Consider the following 18,823-nt stretch of genomic DNA (forward strand, 5'->3'; position numbering starts at 1 on the left):
CTTGCTCGGTTAATGTTTTTTCCTATAGATTTCCACATTCCAGACAGACTTTCCACATTCCAGGTATCTTGATAGTGCTTTGTGAGAACAAGCTTGCAGAAGACTGACTGCAACTTGGCTCAGTCCGTCAAGGTGTTAATGAAAATATAAACCAAGCCCCATAAGTGAAACAAGCACACCCAAACCCCAAACTAGTTTCGGAATCCTAGTTCTGGACAATCTTGAGTCACGTTTATAGAAACAAAACTTCCTGTCTCCTTCTCCTTGCAAAACCTGGCACCAGCGCAGAAGCCTAGCAGCTCTGATGGTGTTTCCAGGACCAAAGTTGCCATCTGAGTTGAGCAGTGGCGGCAGCACTCATGTGGGAGGAGCAGCTTCAGGAGAAGACCTCTGCAGCCCTCAGGGCCTGTCTGGAACAAACTATGAGCCAGTAGACTCTAGTGGAAGGTACCCAGTAGTCAACGCTGTATTAGACTTGCTCATCAGGTAGCAGCACATCAAGGGTTGCTATTTCCCCTCAAAAGCAAGCTAGTGGTCGTGCTTGCTACCCAGTTCTTCTCTCCATCGCTAGTCTTGGTCTGTATTCTTTCCTGCAGACTCCCCTGCTCCCCATGATGATGCTCAGGATCGTTCAGGACAAGGCTTGAATCACCCTAAAGCTTTGCCTTTGCAGGGGAGTGAAGCAAGCTCAAGCACCCGCAGACACAGCGCTGAGTTCGCCTTGCAGTAGGGACAGTGCGTGGTGCTGCGCTGCGGCAGGGCTGCCTTTGGAGAGCACTCAGAGGAAGGGGTAGCAGCCAGGCTGGCCCAGCCACCCTGTTTTCAGTGCCTCTAGTGCCCTGAAATACCTTGTTCAGCCCAGGGCTAGCTCAGGTGTGGCCAAACAGACACAAAAAGTTACAGCTGAGGAGCTAAGGTGGTTAAGTTCTGGTCTTTGGGCATGTCCCACCACCACCTTTAAGATCCCCGTAGAGAGCAGACCTCATGTCCTAGCTTTGGCTGGGATGGAGTTAATTTTCTTTCTAGTAGCTGGTATAGTGTTATGTTTTGGGTTCAGTAGGAGGAGAAAGTTGATAACCCACTGATGTTTTCAGATGTTGCTAAGTAGTGTTGAGACTAAGTCAAGGATTTTTCAGCTTCTCATGCCCTCCCAGCAAGAAGGCTGGAGGGGCACAAGAAGTTGGGAGGGGACACAGCCAGGGCAGCTGACCCAAACTGGCCAAAGGGCTATTCCATACCATGTGACGTCATGCCCAGTATATAAACTGGGAGGAGTGAGGCTGGGGGGGTCTGGATTGCTGCTCGGGAACTAACTGGGCATCGGTTGGTGAGTAATTGCGTTGCACATCACTTGGTTTGTATATTCCAATTCTTCTATTATTATTATTATCATTTTATTATTGTTATTATTATCATTATTATTTTCTTCCTTTCTGTTCTATTAAACTGTTCTTATCTCAAACCCTGAATTTTACTTTTTTTTTCCCAATTTTCTCCCCATCCCACTGGGTGGGGGAGAAGTGGGTCAGCAGCTGCGTGATGCTTAGTTGCTGGCTGGGGTTAAACTGTAACACCTTATAAGGGAAGACTGCTGTTCTAACAGGTGAGAAAGTTTTTTATAAAGAGCCTCTGGTATTTTTCTGTCATACATACAGTATCCACAAATACCATTTCTGGGAGGCAATAAGCCTTCTGTATAGCAGCTATAATAAATGAACCAACAGACACTTGTATACTATGCAATTTATTCCACCCTTCTGGTGCAGCAACTGGGTCATACATAGATCTGAAGCTGTGCTGAAAACACCACTTTCAAGTTGCTTTGGTTACTCCATTCCCAGTGCCTCATTTGCAAAGCTCTCCTCATGAGCCAGTGGATGTACATTTTGACAGGCATTTAAAATTGGAGGGTGGCTTTTGTTGCTGTCTGCAGCAAGGTGAGTCAGGAAAACTCAGCATGTGGGTGGCTAAGCACCTACGAGTGCCCAAAAACACACTTCAAGAAGCAACGGGAGTAGAGAACTGACCTAAAAAGGCAGCAAGAAAATCTCAGCTGTTGGAATGCATTAATCTGTCTGTCTTTAGTTTTTTAAGTCTTAACATCTGCTGACCATTAATGGCTACAGGACCAGATACTGTCTGACTTTGTTATTTACATAGCAGCATAGGTACGTGTACACATGGGTATGTGTGATGCCCTGTTTCTTTGGTATAAACAGGAGCATGGAACCTACTTCAGCTGCTGTCGCAAGGCAAATAGAAGACCATTATTATTCAATCCACCTAAGCTTTGCAAATGTCAAGATGATATCGTTCATGCTTTCTTTGTCATTATTATGCTTAATCATTTTTTATTAGCTGGTGAACCAAGTAGTTTCTGTAGATGTGCTGATTTCTAACAGATTGTCTCCAAACCATGCAGCAAAACATGGACAGCAAGCAAGTAATGATTTTTGGAGCCCACGCTCCTGATTTTAATGCATATTTCTGTAAGTGTAGGAACTAAGTCTATAGGAACGTTTTCATTGACAAGGAATTTGCCTGTCTCTGAGGATTTGGGCCCCATTTCCAATGTCTGAAATAGGAGACAGCATCCATGTTAGCAGCATGCTCACATCAGGGCAAATAAACCCAGAAACACTCAGGTTCCAGAATAGCATTGCCACCTCAACAAATATTTGCAATACCGACATTCCCAAGCTCCGGAGTAAAACACAAAGGACTAGCAGGTTTGACGAGGGAAACTGATACACTCAAATATGAAGGTGCAATTTCACCTGTAGAGGGGGCACCTCCTAAAAAAACCTGAAATTTTTATATCAGGGCTGTCCTTCAGAAGGAGCTTTATTTCTTTGGCATGCTGTCCTGTTTTGACAGCCCCTCCACCTTTCCAGGCAGCATGCTAGGCAAGAGACGGCAGCGGAGACAGGCAGTCGCAGGAAAACATGCGACCCTGTAGTATCAGCTCTTTCGGGACAGAATGAGGACCTGCTTCCATCAAATTTAATCAGATTTAATAGTCAGCTGCTGGGGACAGCTACTATTTTGCAACAGGGGAGAGGAAAAGATGTTTGGCTGAGCACAGGCAGGCTGTATAGGGAAAAGGTGGTGGTGATTCATCCTGATATAAATGTGCTGCTGCCGGGGTGGGGCAAAGTCAATTTTAAGAGGTGCAGCAAGTGTTGGCAGCTGCTTGTAATAAATGCATAAAATGAAAATATGACTGACTCCAGGTAATTCATATGCCCATGACCCAACTTTCCCTTCCTGGCATCCCATACTGCTTTGTGCGTATGCTGGGTTTACCTTATATTTCAGCAGAAAAACTGAAGGTTTATTTCTCCCAAGATTCCACTTGTTTTACAACAGCCCATCTGGAATGGAAATGTTTGATCCTGCACAGGGTGCTGGGCTGTTTTCTTTTTTTTTTCCTTTTCCATTACATACATTTTGCCCCTTTGTTTAGTGAGCAGTGCTGCCCCATTACAACCATCCTAATAAAAAAATCACTAATTTTAGCTGCCGCCAGCACAGAGATGGGTTAAGATTTAGCAAGGCAGGTTGTCTTAAGTTAGAAAAGCTGTCAAAGTGCAAGATGGCTCAGCATGGCGCAGGTAGTGCAGTTATTCCCCTTTTTAAGAAGAAAGGAAAACTTTTTTTATATGCCTGATCCCTAAAGACATTTGCCCTGGCCAGCCGGAAAGCAGCCCTGCCTGCCCACCTCTTGGAGTCAGGTCTGCTCGTTTCACACTTACAAATGCCATAACACATAGCATGGAAAAACCCAAATATTGCATTGCCTCTGCTGGCACCTGAGGGCAAGTGAAGGAAGGATCTTTGCACGGGGAAGTTTACAGCGTGAAAAGGGATGGTTTGCTAACATTTTGGCCTGTGTTTTTTCATTTTTTTTTCTCCCAGGCATATCAGCTGGAAGATTGTAGCCAGTGTTTCTGATGTCAGAAACAGTAACGGCACGGGCAATTTAAAAGCATTGCTGCCTTGGCACAAGTTGAAATCCACATTGCTGAAGCAGAGGTTGTTCCTCTGAACACTTCAGCTGAGCATCTCTGAGCTCTCACACCAAATCCTGCATCCACATCCTGACGGCTTACAGGGAGAGCTCAGCTCAGCGCTCTGTACCGTCTAAGACAGCAGCAATGCAAGCTGGTACATAGGGAGTGAGTTATTCATGCAGCCCAATGTGGTCTGAAAAAGCCAGTATGAAAAAGTTCTCTTTGCAGCTTCTGCTTGAAAAACAGACGTGTGGGACCTGGAAAGTGCCAGGACATGGAGTGCTACCCTGCCATGGATAAAAGCTCAGCTCTGGCAAGGCGGCAGGTGACGGTGCCTGGCTCCATTACTCACCCTCCCTACCACATCTGCCTGGCTGTATCTCCTTGCTGGCTCTGCCTGCTCCTGCTACATGATCTGATCTCTACACTTACACCTTGACACCTAGGCACAGAGCCTTTGTATATTTGTCCCAGGCAGTTGCAGGATAAATAACAGAGAGATCCTGAGCCCTCTGCTCAGAGAAAGCTTCTCTGCTTTCTTCCCTTACACCAGCTACCTTCAATAAGAGGCTGTATGGCTTCCTGTATGAATCTGAATGGCACCTCTTTAGTACTTCTTTGGAATCGAGGTAGTAGATAATGCAGAGCAAATTACTGCTTCTGATAACTCAGGTTTCAGAGAAATGTCAGATAAAGTCTTCAAGGCAAACTGTAATGAGCAGAAGACTTTTATGTTCTTCCAAGATTTTTTGTTTTTCTCTAAGGTCACCCTGTTTTTATTTCCTCTTCCTTTAGGAAATATGAGAGCTATGATCTCAAAAGATGTTGCACATGTGCACACAAGAAAAAGTACTCCAAACAATAAAAGTGCAACCAAACACTTCCCTTCCTATTTTAATTCTCCTTCAGGCAGAAATAGAAAGAGAGTATGTTATCGCTATGTACAGTCAGAAGCATCCTGTGGCATAGGCTGCTGACGAAAATGAATTATCTATGCAAGAAAAGTTAATTAAATAAAAGGTTTTATGAGATCTGTATTCAAAACAACGTTGAAAGAAGTTAAATTTAAAATTGAGGTTTCTCATGTCCTACTTGGATGCACTACCAGCGGAATAGCATACCTGATTGGAAATACAGTGCAGTGACTTCTCAGCCACCACTCGGGTAGGGGATGTGCCATACTGGGTCAGATCATTAGCCCGTATCGCCATCTAAACCGAGGCATGCACTGGTGAGGACTGCAAATTCTGCCGGACAGCTGGCCCTTGTGCAATTCCATAGGGCTGCATGGCAGGTGAGACGAATCCAGACCAAGCAGCAATGCCCCTGTGCTGAGCAGGAGGCACAAGAACCTTTTAAATGGACAGAAGCCACAGGTGACATCATGTAGGTGGCTGGGTAACGGGATCAGGCAGGAGCAGAAATGGTCCTTTTGGTTCCCTGCTCCCCAGCCTGCATTTTAAGGTCTCACCATGATAAGGAAAAGCAAACGGCGTGTCAGAGGTCTAACTGAGCACTGAGAAGGAGTCTCAAGGACCACGCTCTTTGGATCCCCAAATTTCCAAGCACATTTCGCATTTAATTGCATATTTTCTGAAGGTGTCTGATTCTAGCAATCCATACGTGGAAATCAAAGACAGAAGTTTAACTCTGTAATTCTTTCTGCAACAAAACCTCACAGAGGCGCTCTACAGGCAAGGTAAATTAATTTTATACGCTAGATAATACACCACTTTAATGAAAGCCTGTCCCATTAGGGTGCTGAAGAGATCATTATCACTGAAATCTCATGTCTTACCAGCACAGAGTAACAGTTTGGGATAAGGTGATGCGCCCAAATGTAAAAAACTGCTAACTACATAAATAGACTAGAGTTGGATAATTACAACTTTAAAGATCAGATGGATCACATATAGAAGCAAAAGCCCATCTAAAAACTAAACTTGATTCATTATTAGTTACAAGTCACACCTAGGAGTTTGTCGTGGTTTAACCCTGGTCAGCAACTAAGCACCATGCAGCTGCTCACTCACTGCCCCCCAGCCAGTGGGATGGGGGAGAAAACTGGAAAAAAACAAGTAAAACTCATGGGTTGAGATAAAGACAGTTTAACAGAATGGAAAGGAAGAAAATTATAATAATAACAATAATAAAATGACAATAGTAATAAAAGAATTGGAATTTACAAACGGAGTGATGCACAATGCAATTGCTCACCACTCACCCACTGATGCCCAGTTAGTTCCTGAGCGGCGATCCCTCCCAGCCTCACTCCCCAAAGTTTATATACTGGGCATGACGTCACATGGTATGGAATAGCCCTTTGGCCAGTTTGGGTCAGCTGCCCTGGCTGTGTCCCCTCCCAACTTCTTGTGCCCCTCCAGCCTTCTTGCTGGGAGGGCATGAGAAGCTGAAAAATCCTTGACTTTAGACTAAACACTACTTAGCAACAACTGAAAACATCAGTGGGTTATCAACATTCTTCTCCTACTGAACCCAAAACATAGCACTGTACCAGCTACTAGAAAGAAAATTAACTCCATCCCAGCCAAAACCAGGACAGAGTTCATGTCACTTTAAAGAAAGATATAGCCGTGAGGCATATTTATTCTTAATTGCCAATAATGTCCTGCCTGCTATTGGTTGGGGCAGAGAGCGGAGAGCTGTAACCCCTGGGTGACCACCAGTGCTTCTCACAGGAGGTAAACCAGCCCATTTCTGCCTTTATAGCATAACATGGAATTTAAGCTTCAACCTCAATTTTCCTTTACAAACACAGAATACTGTGTATGCTGCTCATATGGGTATGATATTTGGAGATGTTCATTAAGCAAAATCATTAAGGCACACTATACACTTTATTCTATAGCAGAGTTTAAGCACATGGCAATTATTTGCATTCCTTGGAAATGGTGAGTGCTCTGAGATATTTTGGCCCTACTAAGGCAGGGCCTCCTTATGTTTTATTTTTATTTCTTTTTAGATTTTAAAATATGGGCACATGTACATATAGCACAACAGATCCTGGGGTGAAACTGTAGGCAGAAGATGGCACAGGGTACCTAACAAAACACTGACCAGTCAGAGAAGTTGAAGGATGGGTTAATTTTCCTGCTCTTATCAGGACATTGTTAGGACATTCCTCAGGACATCAGACCTCTGACAAAAAGCCACACACCTGCAAAGTAACCACACAGATCCTCTCCCACTGCTGCACCAACACGGCCATCTGCAATCAAAATCGGCCAGAAAAGGTGACAGCATTTGAAATGTAGCCTCAAACATCACAGATGGCAAGCACAGCCCAAAGCAAAAGCAAATCCCCAAAGGAAAACACAAAAACAAATATCAGAGACAAACGGGCATTTAAAATAAATGAACAAACAAACACAAAAAGAAAATGCCTTAAAGGAAGAATCTTGGAAGAGTTACAAAATCATTAGATGAGAAAAAAGATCAGTAGGGACAAATGTGCAACGTGGAAGGGCTGAGTTGCGTAACGCTGCTTGCTTAGTCTGAAGGAGCCTCCAGGTGTTCCCTCTCACTCTCATGTAACTACAAGTTGTGAAATAGCTGGTTTGCAGAGGGTGGCTAACTTGAGGCTGGTCATGGTACATCGTGTCTCACACCGGCCTAGGGAAGAGAAACTACATTTGTTTCACTCTAATGGTGGATCCATTGGCACAGCAGAAGAGTGCACAAAGCTAACAGATGGAATAAAGTAGGGCCAATGCTAAGGAAGATACAGAGGAACTACTAACAGTGACTACTGCCAAAGCCCCACTAGTCACGGATGTTAAAAATGAAGTTAGGTCAGTATCTAAATGACCTTTGGAGTTTAATGAATTGATCAAATTTCAGATTTGGACTGCTATAGTCTTTACAGGTACAGGAAATTTAAAATTAATATAAGATTATCTTGCTTAAAACTATGAGATAGTTTGGAGATGAACAGCAGCTGCCCACAATATCAGCAATAATCCATTAGCTCAATTCCAATATTTATAATGGTAATGCACTTAAGTTTATCCTTCCATGTTTTGGGACATTATCAGTGATCTTGCCTTCCATAAACGGATCTACTTGGTTAATAATGTAAGTCCTATGAACACACGTAGCAGTCACATAGCAGTGGGAAATACCACATGTATCTTGGGTGTGATCATGGCAGTACAGTTTATGCGCACAGCAGTTAACAAGAGCCCAATTAAAAATAAACAAGTTGGTTACTGGAAGACACAGTAGGTATAAGCATCCCTTTGTCCTCAGGTTTTTTTTGCATAGCCTCCTGTGAATAAGAAATCTCTCCATCTTGTAAAAACCTACCGCTTAAGAACAGATGTGAAGCCTACATGGCCCAGTGTGCTAGGTGACAGCAACCGCAGCTAAAGCCACCACTCCCATCAGTCTGGCTCTACATCCTCTGGAGCTACATTTTTGTCAGCAAAATGAGCTCTCTTCCCCTTGCCCAGTGAAAAGAAGCACAGAGGAGCACATGAGAATAACACTAATGTAACGTAGTTAAAATATGCATTATTGTGTGGACAACACACTTTAGAGTGTAGTGTACTTTAGAGTTCACTCAGCCCAAAAACAAGCCAGAGAGTGGGTTTCCAACCCATCTTCACATCAAATTCACCTGTGGTTCTGTGCTTGACCATGGGTCTGAAATGCTCCCACAGCAAAAATACTACACAATATCAGTATTTACTTTCCTACTTTCCAGCTTCATTTCTGAAGTCACTGAACAAATGCATTTTATACCTATGCAACATTCAGGAGAAAAAGAATAATTTCTTGCCTCTAATCTCCCTTTCCAAGTTTCCTATTGCTGTGGTAGGAAGACACTGCTTCTTCCCATGCACACAGGTCTCTAGGTGCATTATTAGCTGTATTAAGTCAAGCCTCTTACTAGCTCCCGAGCTAAGTAGGAGAAAAACCCTGCTTGAATAATTTTGCCAAGACACTTGGGGCTTTTATTACCCAGTTCCTGTATTTAGTTTTTCAGCATATTTTTTTTACTGGCACTATAGGTATTTCTGTCTTCTTTTAAGGCAGGCAAGACAAGAAGTACTCTGACTCAGCACTTTTCAAGCAACTTGCAAAAATTTTCTCTTATTCCGTTGTTAAGAATCTAATTAAACTGTCTACTACCTTTGTTCAGCCTAAAAAGAAACTACTTTGCTTCTTTCATGCAGCAGGTTTTCATTAAAAGGCCCCTGAAGAAAGCTATTGCCCCAGAGGTTAATAATTTGCCTAAAACCATGCAAAGTAAATTGCTTCTACCCCAAGCTAACTAGTCTCACACAGTGGCAGCTGCTCACCCAGTTAATGTGTCCCATGCAGCTCCACATTCAGGGAGAGGAGTCGGAAGCCCTGTTAGAGACCTTCAGCTCCTTTCAGAGACACCTAAATGCGAGGACAAGATCTTTAGGTGGAGACTCCTGTCTCTGGAAAGGCTACCCAAGCGGTCAGTAGTGTCCAAGCTACCAGTGGTGTTGCTGGGCTGCTGCTCCCTCCATCACACTTTGCCAAGCTGCAATAACAAGCTACTCCTTTCATAACCTTAGCCAAACAACATGAAACACGTGGAAAACAAAACTTTGAAGAATCTATCAATGAGTCACATATCATCCCTACTTGCAGTCAAATTCACTTACCCGAGATATATATGTATATATTCTTTCCTCTCTTTGAACTCATGCTAATTATTTAGTTGTTTGGTGGGTTGTTTTCCCCTTGTCTCCCTTTCTTGGTCACCTGAGGGAGGCCAAGAAGCAGCATCTAAGAAGGAGAAGGAGCATGGCTACAGGACAGAAAGCCTGAGAGATATGGGCACCGGCCTTCATTGCACAAACTTTGGGTTTGGGGCTGCTTGGGGTGACACTGCACACACAAACATGGCAATGAAGTCCAAAAGGTCCCTTAAGGCCATTGGAGGTGCTGCCAAAGACAGCAACAACTTGTGTAGTAGTTTAACGATTAAAGCACTTGCCCAGGAGGCAGAAGTAGAAGAAACTAAACCCTCCTCAACCAGAAGGGGTTTGGACACGGTAGGATCAAGGAAGCAGCTGCATCTTCCCTGGAGGTTTTCCCAATTATTGGGCTCAGGACAAGATTGGGGTGAGGCTCAGCTCTCCCTCCCCCACTACTCAGTGGGGATCACTGAATGGTGATGCTTTCAGGAGCCTGAAGGGGGAATAAAAGCAACAAAGCACCTTCTTCTGTCTCCTGTAAGCAGGGCCCTTCTCAGGTGATGGAGAGGTCCCGGGTTTCTGCACTCCCATGACAGCCCTGAGAGCAGAGCCCTGAAATCCCCCTTTCTGGTGGCAGGGTCAGGCTCCTCTTGCTTCTCCCCTCCTTGGTACTGTGGAGCAGCCAGGGAGGCAGCTGGGGAGTGTGGCCCCGTGTCAGAAGGACTTTGGCTCTGAGGGGCCAAGTTGCGGGGAGGACCTGCTGGCCTGCTCCCTGGGCAAGGGCAGCTTTTCTGGAGGTCTCCCTTCAAGAACAGCATTCAGGGCCTCAGCCAGAGCGGCCAGAGCAACTTGTTCTGCTGCTCTGGGTGAGGTGCCTGCTGGGGTATCTGGTGGTTTCCTGGGGGTCCCTGCTGGGATAACACCTGTAAGGTTGTCCAAGTCCCAGGTCAAGTCTTGTCCCAGTCCCAGAGGTAGCCTGGGAGCCACTTGGATCAGTCTTGTGCTCAGCGATGGGAGCTCCTGGGATAATACTGCCTAGAGTCATAGAATAATTAATGGTGGAAAGGATCTCTGGAGATTCTCTGTCCCAAACTGTGGTCCAACCTGGGCCAACTTTTGTCTTGTTTGGTAATAATTTCAGAAGCTCAAAAGTTAGCATCCTTTTGCTGATCCACCAGGATAAAAGAGTTTTAAAAAAGACTCTAGAGCCATGGTAAAATGACCACAGTGTACTTTATTTAATGATTTTGGTACCTTGTGTTGCAATAAAATAAAAAAAATCTACAAAATCCAAATATATAAAATTTTCAAGTTTTCCTTTTAAGTTTTACAAGAAAAATCAAGTCGTAACCAAGGAAATTTGTTAGTATGAAGCACTACTTTCAACTTCATTTCATCACAAATTGCAACTTACTTAACAGACCAAAAGAACTATGGTACTGCAGTACATCAAATACTTCACACACTGTGTTCTTTACTATAGCACATGTAACCTCTGCCGCAGGAGGCAGCGGTCTCTAGCCAATAAAGACACTCTTCACAATCTGAACTCTAAAGGAATGTTTGTATACATGGATTCAGAATATATATATTTACAGGAGGATTTCTTTTTTTTTTTTTAATAACTATTTTGATTCTTCATTTCAAATAAAATACCAAATACATTTTTACAATGTTTACAAGTCAAAGCACAAGTTCTGCAATGATTATCATTCACCTCAAGTCACTGTGCTTGTACTGGGGGGATATCTACACTGTTCCATAAACACAAATGTGATCTTCCATCACTTTATTTCCGCAACGGTGACTAAGGAGTATAAGCACAGTAACAATTATTTTAGCACAATCAGTGTATAATGCAACAGTTTACAACAGAGAACTGAGAAACTATTGGTCCATTCTGTTCAATTTGCTGTTTATCTGCCAACTGTTACGTTAGTCTTTGTCATTTAAATTGTGTACAAGAGAAGAGTTAAATAATACAACTTGAATAGGAAAGAGCACACATTTTTTAAGGCAAATTAATAAGCAGCTTATGGTGTCTTTTGTTAAACTATACCCCAACAGAACCTAAAAATAAAATGTATGTTCTGCAACTGTCAATAATTATGTCTTGTTAAATTGATCTCCTCTATAAATTGATCAACATGGCTTTGAACCTGGTTATTCAAAATGGAAAGAACTCCTCCCCCCAAATCCCCAAATATAGAAAGTGCATGACTTCATATGCACCAAAACAAAACAAAAGGCAGCTGAGGTAGTTAGATGTAAAATGTATTTACGAAAAATAACTGAAAAACTAAACCCAGGACATATACAGTAAAAATCCACTCATTTGGAATTAATTTTACATCATGCAACAACTTAAAGCAAGAAACTTTATGATTTCTGAAAAAAAAAGAAAATTATTTGAGTAATAATAACATAGGAATGAACACAGAGTATACTATTGGAATTTGAATTTCAAGTATTTGAGTCTATTTGCATGTGCATTCTTTTACAGGCTTTTTATAGTATTAGGAAGTCATTTACTTTTTATCAGGCATCACATGAGATCTGGTCTACTTCTGGGACTGCAGCTCCTGGAAGGCAGAAATACACTGCGAGTGCCTGAAGATGTGCCACCACGTGTGCCTGGAGGCACCCCCATCTCAGCTTGGGTGAACTTCTACACACCCATCCTCCACCGAGGCCACCTGAGAGTCACAGGGCCAGAGGTCCCATGCCTACGTTTCCCAGGGACTGATTGGAGAGGTGTCCTGGGAGCCTGCCTGGGGTGTACCCACACGTCTGGAGCCACGCAGGATGTGCCCATGTGGTGGGGATCCCCCACGTGATGTTCCCGCAGAGCCTGTGTGTACGCATGCAGCCCAGGCAGCGGCCCCACGCACCGAGCAGTCCCCAAAGAGAGGATCAACCTCCACCTTGGACCACAGAGCCATAGCTCCTCTTAGGCCCGTACCCAGCGCTATTGCATTTCAACCCTCAGGGTGACTTATTCTCATCTGGAGGGAGGGACGGTGTTCCCCCACTTGCAGACAGGACAGTCTCCAAGAAAGCGTTGGCTTGAGTCCACTCGGGATGAGCAGGGATTTGGGCTCGCATCATGGTCCCAGCTGACAGCCCCTGGCACAGAGGCAGCCCCAGCCTTCCCTTCCATTCCTGCCTAGCAAGAGGAGCAGGCAGTTTTCTCTACGAAAATACACAACTTGAGCGTGCAGGTGCAAGAAAAGACTTCAGGCTCTGGGAATGAATTTCACAAAAAAAGCCTACTTCTAGGAGACAGACAAATTTGGAGGTGTGTTCCTATCTTCAGCGGCAACAACCTAATACATCCCGTTACTGAATGTGCAATGTGCTGGCTCTTCTTAGCCCTACTGTTAGATCCCACTGCTGATGGTTACAACACGGGTACACGCAATTTGGTATCATGAATTCTGCACTGTGCACCTGGCTTGAAGAAATCACAGCAAGGAGCATCACAAACTGAAATAGTTTTGGTGTTGATTTTTTTTTGATTGGCCTATGAAAACATAGGGTTTGTACTTCTGAAGTATGTGCATATGGTTTACATATAACTTATGAAAGAGAAAAATGTATTCATGCCTTCTTTCATTTTTGTTTTCTGTTAAACAAGGAAATCCTGAAACTCCTTCCCCCCCCCCCCCCCTCTTAATTTTACCTTTCTAAGTGCCCTGTATTTTGATTCTGATTTTCAAAAGTGATCTGTGATTTTGACCAACTTCATCTCTGGCAGCCCAAAAGGAGGAGTCACTGAGGTTCACAGTGTGCTGAACCTATGTACTACGGTGGCAGAGCCACTGGTAATTGCCAATTACACTTGCACATCCTGCACATCATGGCCTTTAATTTTTCCTGCTCTTGCCACAGAACTAAGTGGAAAACTAGAAAACTGGAGTGTGAGATTTCTTGGCGTGGCATGGTATTGTAGCTTTCCCCAAAATATTTGTCAGGAGTTCCTGCTCAGTTGCTCAGATTTTTTGAGGGGGGGAGGGAGTGAGGCTGTGAGAATCTCAGCTCCTCAGAGAAATCAAGGCTTTATAGTTTTATGTAAACCTAAGCAGAAAAAGATATACTGATTTTGAAGGGGAGAGAAGTATTTTTCAGGCCTTATTTCATAAAACACAAAGATGCTAAAAGGCACACCTTTGAAACGGATGTAAAAATCTTTTTCTTCACGTGAAACAACAGTAAAGGCAAACCTTTGTTTTTCCCTATGCATATCAGTTTGCAAAGGACAGAAAACCACAAACTGCATCTTTGAGGACTGCATTGCACCAGCTAATTGTGTTCGTAGCACCAACCTCTACAGCCTAGGCATCCAGCTTGATGTTTCGGTGTTTTGGCACTGTGGGTATTTGGCATCCTCTTCACTGCATCATAACTTTTACCTGCCACCTTTCTGTTTCACAGAGGAAATGTGCTACAAATAATATTGCCAAGTCTCAGCACTCACAGACAACATCTGCCCCAAGAAGCAGCAGTCCCTCTCCCCATCACCAGTTCAGCTGTGTCAGTGGTAGCCATTGGAGAAACTGGAAGAAAAGAGGATGTACCTGCACCTGCCTGATCCTACCCTCGTGCCATCGAGGTGCTGCTGTCCCCTTCCTGTGTGACCCAGCACTAAAGACTGAGATGAGGTTTGTCAGGATCCAAATCCTAGATCCATTTCCAGGGGTTCCAGTGGCAGAGAATGACAAGTGAGTACTGTGGAGGGCTGGGGTGGCAGGCTGGTGGGGAAAGCAGGAGGACTCTTGCCTGAGTTTAGGATAAAATTTCACTTCCCCAACTTGTCCAGTTTTTCCCCCGCTGCCCTGGAGCTCAGTGACTTAGGCTTTATAGAGAGATATAGATTTTTCTTGAAATTGAAATGTATAGCTTAATGGATACTTTCTCATAGAAAATATTAAAATACAATTAATATTAATAAGCCATCTGAAAATTTAAACACCTATTTTAATTTATCCTGGAATCCAGCCAGGTATCTTGGCCTCATCCAGTGACTAACAGAATTGGAAGACCTAGAAATGCTTTAGTATTATTACCAGTGGACTGTTTTTTAATACAAAGCCTGATATTCCTTCCTCAGACATTTTCATTGACTTAGCCTAATCAGTATTGGCTGCACAATGACTGACAGTTTCACTTGATAGTAAAGTTCAAGTGAGCTGTAAAATAGTTATTAAAGAGACTCCTCAAAAATAAATTTTACTTAGAGAGGCATTGTGAAATGTAAAAGCAAAATGCCCACGTGCTTACTCCTGGGACTTATTGGACTCTATTAAAGTCAAAAGAAAGTAATCCATTTGCTACAGTGGACCTTCAGGGAAGCCCTTTATGATTATAAACTGCCTGTAATCAAAGCAAATCCCAGTATAATAAACACTCCTGTCAGAATGCTGGTGTAAGTATGACTTATTGACATGTTCACCAGGCAAAATTTCTCTATCAGTCCTTTAAGAGTGTCTTTTGGTTTGTTTTTTTTTGCTTAGCTGTAGATCATCCAAGAAGGTTTTGTAAGCACACCTGTTACCAAGTCTGTCTTTTAGGATTGTTTGCCTCACATGAAATTGCTTTGGAAGGCTCACCTGTTTTACTAATAGCCTAGAAACACTTTTGCACACATTTCTCCAAAACAAATCACATTCACCAGTCAATCTGCAAACAAACTTTTGAGTTCTATATCTTAAGAGATGAAGGGTGGAAGCACACACAAATTAGTTAGCCTTGTCTGAGTATACATTTTGCTGTAATGACTGGAGAATATGCTCTTTTTAATTACTACTGGGTTTATTAATAGTTTTGGTAGGAATCCATTTGAAGCGTCCAATGTGAATTAACTGGCATGCTCCTGGCACATCGCAAATTTCAAGAGAACAATGTACACTGAGGAAGAACAATTAAAGTCGGTTGTTTGTTTTTGGTTTGTTTGGTGTGTGTTTTTTTTTTTTTTTTTAAATACAAGATTACAGAGAGCTGCATAAAGTTTTAAACCACAGCTGTACTCTGGAAAATTACTATAAAATCAGCATGGTAAGGAACCGTGTTTATTGCATCCCAGTGGGTACCATTTCCAATGCACTCGGCTTAGAGTGAGGAGATGACTCTCCCATTTGCTAATGCCACGGGTCAAATCCAGAAGTCAAACTGGGTTTTGTATGGCTCTGCAGCATGAGAAATAACAATTGTTAAGTTAGCATTTGATTAAAGAGGCAGGTAAGCAAGCATGGGAAGACAAATAGAGCCAGCTTCCATTGTTAAGACAGCCTTATACACAGAATGGCAGCTGCAGGAAAATACAGTGATGCTCATTGGTTAGAATAAACATTAGCTTGCTAATAATAAACAACTCAAAGAATAGGCAGCAAAATATCTGTCCCATCAAGTAGAACAAATTATTCAGGGGACAGTTTTTGCCCTTGAGAATCAATGGGAATTGATTTAAAGGAACTGCAGTCCTGTTAAAGAAGAACTGCAGTGGGATGGCAGATCTTTGCTGGCTAGTCCAACATGATCCCCAGTTAGTGGCTGTTCTGTGAGTCAGAAATGATCTCAGAAACAAAAGATATTTACTTCTAGGTTGCTATGGGCATATACCAAGGCTTTAGAATGATGAAGTAAGATCAGTTGAGCCACAAAATATGACAGCCATCTTTAAAAATGTTCCTGCTTTGCACTTGATAAAATTACTTCAGTATTTTCATCTTTAACTTGCTTTTCCTTCTCTAACTATAGAGGTTATCTCAATAGCCAGGTGTTACGCAAAGGAATTTTTGAGTTTTGTACTATGACGTGAGAAAAGAAAGTCTGTTAGAAAACCTGAGTGTTGTCTTCTCTCATTGGTGGGGTTTGCATATGAGACTCATAAGCACAGGAGGAAAACTGAAGCAAGGAAAAATATCAAAACAGTATCTAGTAAGTTTTGCAAACTTGTTTGAGCAAATCTTTGAAGAAAACAGACCTGTCATGACACGCTACACTTACAGATCGTGCATGAGGCTATGGATGCCTCCACAGTGCTTTCTGCTGAAATCAGGATCATACTGTTCCTGTTTCTAAACAAGCAAGAATTGATGGTAACTTCTGATATAGTTGAAAGTCCTTCAGCAGTAATTTCCATGATGAGCTGAGTGACAGAATACCTGAGCATGAACAAATACCATGAGGGCTCACCTACTCTAAAGACTCTCAGCTGTTCCCTAATTATAGTAAGGCTTCTACCACATCATCTACTGATCTCCATCTTCTCTATTTTTTTCCTGCTTTACACCTTTACAAGTGCACACCTCCCCATGTATGTGCTCCTCAGCTGTGCACGAACAAGTTGATGTGAAGACTATTAGCACTAAAGGAACATGCACCTGCAAATCCACTATTTGCTTATGGACATACTGCATGAGAAATTGAGAGCATGAGAAAATGCACAAGCACTCAAACAACAGCAAGCCTATAATATTCCATATACAGAAAAGCCCATCTTCTGAGCCTATTTTAAACCTTATGTTTTTTGTGGAAGCCATCTGAGGTTTATCCTCTGTAAAGAAAACAATAAAAAAAATTTCTTTGACCTATAATCTATTATAATGATCTAGGATTTCTAAATTTAACAACAACTGGCATAACAGCCATACAAAATCCTTGTCTCCCAGGCCTTAGTTTGAGACACCTTTGTATCTTATTGCTAATAAACAACTCCTGTCAATAGCAATGAAATTATATCTAAGAAGTATCTTTCACTGTCTCCCTGTATGTTCCAGTTAGTTTGTAATGTACCTAGAATTTTTCAGTTAACATCTTTCCTAGAGGAGAGAGTAACTGCACCATAAATAGTATTTTGGCATTAAGGTTTGTTGGGTTGGGTTTTTTTGCTGTTAAAAGACTCTGCTCCTCCATTTATCCACTGAAACAGCAGGGGCAGCTTTTCCACAGTGTTTCACAAACATCTCAATCCCGACTAGAGGAATAATTTCTTTGCTTTCATGTCTTTTTGATCTCCGGCCTCCTTGGTAAGGTTACCAGTGGAGATGCTTCCACAATATAACGTAGGTACAGATTACTCATTGATGTACATACACATGCACCCTGGGCAGATGGACCGAGCGGGCTGTGACAGCACCCTGTTTGAAAACTCTGTACCAGGAGGGGGTCCAGCCAAGCTGTGAGCTCTTGCCGAGTCCCATGTTGCTGTAACTGTGTTCCTCCAAACACCAGAGTTAGGTTAAATATTAAACCGCCCACTCATTCCTACTGATTTTTATAAACTGCAAGTGTACCAACCTTCATCCTTCCTGCTTCTGAAAGGACTTAAATGCTTTGCTGATCACAAACCTTTCTTTATTGAAAACACCAGAGTTAGGTTAAATATTAAACCGCCCACTCATTCCTACTGATTTTTATAAACTGCAAGTGTACCAACCTTCATCCTTCCTGCTTCTGAAAGGACTTAAATGCTTTGCTGATCACAAACCTTTCTTTACTGAAAGATCAGGTTCGGTTTAGGCAACGTTATTTTTTTTTTGCCCTTCTGCTTCATGTCAAAGTAGCTAAAATCCACCTGTATGTTAAAAGCAATGAATAAAATATTTTCTCCACTCATTCGCCCAGTTCTTAGTGCTGTTGCTAAATGTGGTATGTGTTTTGTTACAGTCCTTTCTCCAGGATAAACTGTTCCACAACCAGCACAGTCATCTCAGAAATTAAATTGCACTGCTGCTGGGTAGAATGACTTTTTGGTTGATAAGGAAATAGATGACCAGAAGGAAATTTGGCCAGTTCCCCACTGACAGTAACTAGAGCTGTCTCAATCCCAGCAATGCTCTTTTAAATACAACTCCTTGCATGTACAAAACAAATCAAATGGATGAATGATTCATAAGATGAATGATGAAAGCTTAGCTAGGATGAATTTCCTAATGTTGCATTTCTTCTAGATCTCTTTTTCCAGTGTGGGCACCATGCTGAACACAGCTAACAACAGCTTTCTTTTTTTTTCCCCCTTAACTGATTAATGTTTGCTCACGGGAGCTTGATTACTGTATTACAAGTCACAAATTTGCAAGATTAAAAACGTCTGTTGAATTAATTAGCTGCAAA

This window comes from Aquila chrysaetos, chromosome 4 (genome assembly GCF_900496995.4).
Source record: "Aquila chrysaetos chrysaetos chromosome 4, bAquChr1.4, whole genome shotgun sequence".
Classification (NCBI taxonomy): Eukaryota; Metazoa; Chordata; class Aves; order Accipitriformes; family Accipitridae; genus Aquila; species Aquila chrysaetos.